The following is a 6,950-nucleotide window of genomic DNA, read 5'->3' as shown; positions in this document are numbered from 1 at the left end:
CCCTTTAAAAAATGATTTATGTAGACACCTAATTTTATCCCTCCCAAAAATTCAATTCATCCATTTTTACCTCACGTTGTGATACACCTTCACCCATGTGATTATACCCCACAAAACTACAAAAATAACAAATTTCAATAAATTCCTAACAAATTAAATCCTTGATATTCCCTTATCCTGATAAACTTTATCTCAACCAATTAATACCCCTCACCCCACTCCCTATCCTACCCCCTACCCCACTCCACCTTACACTCCTTATGCCCCACGTTTTTATTCTCCACTCACTAACCCCTTAACAGAATATAGATATACACACACCACTCAAAAGAAAAAAAACATTACACACACACTACCTCACTGTATAAGACACCATCGTCTTCTCCGCAATTCACAAAAAATCACTCTCACATACGCATACTACTCACCTTCACTGGAAAAGGCTCTCATACGGATGCACAATTCTCTCTACACAGTACACACGCAGCTCACCGCACACTCACCGAAGACGAAAAATTTCTCACAAAAAAAATGCACACACATCGTGGAAGCCAGTGGAGAAGAAAAAGAGTGGAATCGGGTGAAAACAGTAGAAAAGATGGAGAAACATTGATGAATTGAGGGGGGAGAAACAGTGAACGATCGAGAAAGGAAGGTCGATTTTCTGATGAAATCTCGTCGGAAACGTCATCTCTACCGACAATCTGAATCCAAAAGCCACCAGCTCCTTCATTTGTCCAAAAATTCGATTAAACCCACATCACATCGACTCAAGGAACCGACCATTCCTTCTCCGTCCCCGTCACCGTCGAGTTCTTCGGTGAAGCTCACTAGAGCCCCGGTAAGTAGCGAAATCCGTGGTCAAAACAGTGCACAAATTCTAGTTGAGTCATCGGTCTTTTGGGTTCTATTTCGAATCACCAAGTTGGGTCCAATTTGAAGTCGAAATTCGATTCGATTTTGGTCGTTGTTAAGGTCGGCTTGAGGTTCTAGTCACGGTTTTAATCGGAATAATACATCGATTTTGAAAGCGGCATTGAGGTCCAATTCTATCTTCTCTCCCTTTAATTTTTACGTGAATATGAATGATTTGTTGCTTGACATACTTGAATCTTTGTTTTGCGTTGGTTGATGTTGGACTTGAATGTGAAAATTTGGATTAGTAGTTGAAGAATTGATTTATTATTTTGAGAATGAATTCGGGGAGGGATTGGTTTTGATGAAAGATGAATGTTGGTTATTTTGATTCATTAAACGCGATAGTATCATGATAGGATGAAATTGGTAGGCAAATGGTAGGCTGGCTAGGCAAATTTAGGAATTGTTGGTCGGGAAATGTTTTGAGGGATTTGTATTGATTTATCCGGGAAATGCCCCGAAGTGTTATGTGCGCAGAGGAGGCTCGTTATTAAGGCCCGAGGCATCGGGTAAGACATTGGAGCGTAGTTTTAGAATTAGCTTATAATAGGATTTATATTTTCACATTTTTTTTCTATTTTTAGGACTATATAATTGGACTGAACACTAAAGTTCGGATTATTTTGTTTTGTTTGTTTGATTGATTGTTTTATATGCTTTTGTGTGGTTTATATATTCGTAATGTTAAATTAGTCGATATGCTCTACCAAGCGACCGTGGTCAAATCACGGAACCGAGGGGTGCCTAACACCTTCCCCTCGATCAACATAATTCCTTAGTTGGAATCTCTGTTTGCAAACTAATTTAAAGAGTCAAATCATTTTTGAAAGAGGATTTTCAAATCTGACTTGGCACATCAGATTTATGTCAAGTGGCAACTCTGAGTTAATTGTAAAATGAATTCTTTTTGAAATAATTTTTATTTTGTCACTTTAATAATAAAAATCCTTTCAAACTTTAAAATCAATTCTTTTTTGGTTAAAAAAAGGGGTGTGACAAGTTGAACTTCTTGACTTTCATTAAAATACTTTGCAATAGATAAAATGGTCTTTCACTTTTTCTCTTCAATTATTATTTAATTAAATTACGCAATCCTAAAATATATAATAATAACAAATATATGATAAAAAAATATTAAGAGAACTAAAATATTTGAATATATATGAAAAGTATAATTAGTTAAGAAAAATTAATGCCACTTTATAAAAATTCTAAATAAATAATATGTCAATTAGAGCAACAAAAAAAGGTTCATAAAAGTATTCTTGATCTTGAATATGAATGAAATAATATTGAAGAAGCTATATTTAATTTATATAATTAAAATAAGGAACATATTTATATATAGGATAATAATACTTATGTTTTTTAATCTTTTTGAAAACTTATTATTTCTATTTAATTTGGGAAATAAAGTTTATCCCAAGTAAATTGTCTCCCTAATCAAATAGGAAAGAGGTTTATGTATGATACTATATATATAAAGGGTGATGAAAAGAAAAATTCAAAAAATGAATGATGCAAGTCATTATTGATTGATTCTCCAATATTCTTATGCTGGTGAGAAAAATTCATGGGGAAAATGTGATTTAGACTTTGCGTCTATTATAAACGGAATTAAAGGTTTGTAGAGAATTTTATTTCTAATGCATATTGATATTATTTATATTGTTAAGGTTAAATTATTAGACGTCCTTCAACAAATATTATTATATGCTTTTGTTTTATATGCTTAATATTATTTTTTGTGTTGGTTGGTACTATGATTTGATGTATGTCTAATGCCTTATTTTGCTTGATAAGGTTTGATGTGTTATTAATGCCCTTGATATAGGTGGTAGATGAATGGCTTTGAGATTTTTTTAAAAGTAAAATTAGGTATGATCACATTGGTTTGATATCTCAATTGTCATATTGTTTTGTTGTAATTTCTATTCTATTGTCATCTATTATTTTTGTCATTATCCGTTGTTTATTGTACTTTGTAATTACTTCTTTTTTGAACAACTTTGGGTGATTTTTCCTTGAGTCCAGGTCTTTCATCAAGTTGAAGTGAAAAAATATAACTAATTAATGAATGTTTTCATATTGTGAGCAGTTGAGAGTATTCGAGATTTTAAAGATACCGAACATATTGTTTTATTGTAGTTTCTATTATGTTATCATCTACTGTTTTTATTATTATCTGAATGACTTTGGGTTGTTTTTTCATGTGTCGAGATCCTTCATCAAGTTTAAGTGTGAATACAAGACTAATTGATAAATGTTTTCATATTTTGAGCAGTTGAAGGTATATGAGATCTTGAAGATGTCAAAAAAATTCATCATTCGCTTTCTTTTTGGTATGCAATCTATTATATATCTTTGAATTTTGAGTTTTGGTAATTGAGTTTGTTTTATTATTTTTTCTTTTCAGTTTAGTTTGTAATTGATAGACATATTATGAAATTTGTTTTGTGAAGTTGCAGTTTTGGAGGTTCTTGAATAGACATAGCTTGCTTATATTTTATTATTTATTAGATGCATATTTTCATAAAATTTTAATGGTTCTAACCAATTTATGAATACTATATAAACTAGAGAAAGCGCGGTATTAAAAAATTAATTATTTGATGTAAAAAATTAATTATTTTCTCAGTTCAATTTTATATTCACTTTAAATTTATTATCTAACCATAAAATTATAACTTATTATAATGATATTATGAAGAATGTTTAAAACAAACATTGAATTTTACATTCATACAAAAACTTTTAATGAAAAATAAGAAAAAATATATATGAGTGTACGTGTTTTACACGTGTCTCTCACATCAATCAATAAAGTATACATAAGAATTAAGAACAATATAATTAGAAAGTAGCAATATAATAACGTTAAAAAATGATATATCTATTTAAATTATATAAATAAATATTTTATCTCAAATATAGTATTATGTGATGTGTCTCACTTCAATGTTTATTATAAACGAAAAGAACAAAGTTAATTTTAATTTTATGCTAATAAAACTATTCATTTCTTGTAATATATATTTATATATATATTTATATATATATATATATATATATATATATATATATATATATATATGATATAATAAATATTAAATCTTAAAAGTTTTCTAAAATTTTGACCAACCGATGAAGTTTCTAGAATTTTCCTTTTCAAAACAACCCTTTTTAGATATATATTATATGTATTATATTAGAATACTACTGAATTTTACCAAAATAAGGAAAGAATTTTGCCAAAAATAGATTTGTATTGCATATATATTATTTGTACTATTTGTATTGTAGTATTACCATACCACTTAATTTTACCAAAAATGAGGAGTTTTACAAAATTGAAAAACGACAACCAACATGGAAACACTAATTACTTCTCCTCCTATATACTTTGGGAGTTTAGTTAATATTATAAATGTAATAATATAATAATTTAGAGAAATAAGTGAAAAGACAATTTTATTTGGTGTAGACATTTTTAATGAAACGCAAAAAGTTCAAATCATTTTTTCAAGGGTCTTCACATTTTTAATATATATATATAACCAATTTCAATAGTGTAAGTCTTTTTAAGTCTTCATCACTATATACAAATTGATTTCATATTACAAGTATACAACTATCTCAATGTGAATATTGCAATTTGCATTAAAAAAAAAATCGGGAAGAAAAAAGCCTAGATGATACAAATTTATATATAGAGCTTAAAATAAAAAAACAATGAAAAAATCTATTAGACAAGAAGATCAAAAAGCATGAAAAAAATAAATTAAGTAGATCCCTGTGCAAATATCCATAATCTCTCCGCTCCTAATTATCAACAAAACTCAAATCCTTCTCCAACATTACATAACTTCCTTCTTCATATATTTTCGAAGTGTACAATATTATAACTCGCAAGATTAACTACATAACTTCCTTCTTCATATAACTCTCAATTTTCTTGAGTAATGAAGATTACTAAGAGGATGAGTTATAAAGATGATAATATGTGAGTTAAAGGCACAAAATTAATGGATATTATTATAATATAAGTTATGGGAATATGAGTTGGTGTGAGTTAAAATGATTTATTAAATAATTATTTTAAAAAATAAAAATAATTTAAAATAGATTATGGTGTTATTATTATATGGTGAAAATGAAAAATCAATGTTAAAAAAATAAAAAATAAATAAATGCAATTGGAGGCCGTAGAAGTATGTCACTCAGTATATTTCTAATTCTCCTTGAGAGATAGATGTTTATAATTACAAACTTTCAAGTATTCATATTTTTATAATGATCCGCTAATTAACAATAATAGTAAGTAATTATTCTTTAAATATGATTCTTTCACATGGTACGTACAACCTCTTTAATTAATATGATGAAATTTTTCTTTTATAAAATATAAACTTATAAATCTAATTTTATATTTAAAAGAATTAAAATCATGATTTAAAATTCCAATCATGATTTTTTGAAATTTGAAATTTTATCTCATGAGATGAAATCATATATCCTACTCTTGATTTAATCTCATAAATGTCTACTTAGATTGTGAATGACAAGACATCCGGCTAAAAATCTACTCTTGTATGCAGATGGAATCAAATCCACAAAATATATAGTCCTGAATGTTAAGCTCAAAAGTATTGCTTGGAATGTTAAGACAATACGTGTACACTGTATATATAGTCCTGAATCAATTCAATTCAGTTCTACTCTCACATCTTTGGAGAAAAAAATCATGTCACAAATGCTTCTACATTGCAAAAAGAGTTAAGTTGTGTTGCAATGGCCATGAATAATGCAGAAATGACACCAAAGAATTAATAGTAGCAATAATGAAGGCAACACCATAAATTTCTTCTGTCTCACGTTCACCGCACCAGGTTTCAACATCACAAACAATCAGTTTTTTTCTGAAGTAAAAGTTGTTACTGAGGAAGAACAAAAAGTGCAATCATGTGAGTGTTGTATGATTGACAATGACCGCACTTACTGTCCGATTATGTGGAAGAATATTTCAATTGTGTCATTATAGTCGTTGCAAAGAATTCAAACCTGCAAGTAACAATTTAGGTGAGATAAGCAAAACCTAAGGCAGTTCACAATGTAAGAAGACCAAAGGTATGCACTATATGCACTAAGGCACAGACTATATTAAGGCACTATGAAACACTAAAAACCCAACCCCCATTGGTTGCCCTCAGTAACTAACAGTCAAAATAACAACATGACAAATACGGGGTCAAGGAAAAGAAAGTACCTTCTTATATCTAAGATCATCAGGCATGGTTGTCTCTTCAATATGAAAAAAAAAAAAAAATTCACTTTTAGTGAAGGACTTCAATAGAGCTAGATAACCAGAAATTTTGAAAATAATATAAGATAAGACTTAACCCCCACTCCAATAACTAAAAGAACCGTCTGAAATTGCAAAAGAATTAAGCATACATCATGACCAACTTAATACGTACAGGAACAAACATCATCAAAATCTTAGCACTGCCAACAAATTTGCAAACTCTGATGTGGAATTAACATATATTTTATCGACCTCAGCACATAAAAAAAATGAAACATGGTGTAGATGTCAGCCTCATCAACCACAACCATTTTGCAAATTACAAGATCATAATGCACTTTTGGGAATTATGCTGATCCCCAGACATGCTGGACCATACCATATGGTTCAAAATGCATCCTCTATTGCAATATCAACGTTGCAGACAAAACACAAACACTTATGTCCAGTTACGCATATCAAGAGAAAAATAATTTCTATCTCTTGTTTTACCTTTAACATTAATTACTTATTACAAATCATTTTTCAAGTCCATGAAAACTACACACCAATTAATATCAATATGGGTATAATGATAGAATATGCACTTCATTTGTTATTTTTTAAGGGATGTGAGAAGTTTATTTCGGGCAAGTAAAAGGGAAGAGAGAGAGTATTATATACATGGACAAAATTATAGATTAATCACCATAGAATAAATAATTGGAACTCGTTAAGAATAATGATA

At 29.2% G+C, this 6,950-nt stretch overlaps 1 long non-coding RNA gene across 1 annotated transcript; it reads left to right on the top strand.

The window, feature by feature from the left end:
* The first annotated feature begins 289 nt into the window (after positions 1 to 289).
* On the top strand, positions 290 to 5,644 carry LOC124889711. The gene is made up of 3 exons (XR_007048628.1): positions 290 to 1,041; positions 3,203 to 3,260; positions 5,517 to 5,644. It is a non-coding gene; the product is annotated as an uncharacterized LOC124889711 (long non-coding RNA).
* The last annotated feature ends 1,306 nt before the right edge of the window (positions 5,645 to 6,950 follow it).

Source organism: Capsicum annuum, chromosome 12, assembly GCF_002878395.1.
Source record: "Capsicum annuum cultivar UCD-10X-F1 chromosome 12, UCD10Xv1.1, whole genome shotgun sequence".
NCBI lineage: Eukaryota > Viridiplantae > Streptophyta > Magnoliopsida > Solanales > Solanaceae > Capsicum > Capsicum annuum.
This window is presented reverse-complemented; position numbering and strand designations above follow the sequence as displayed.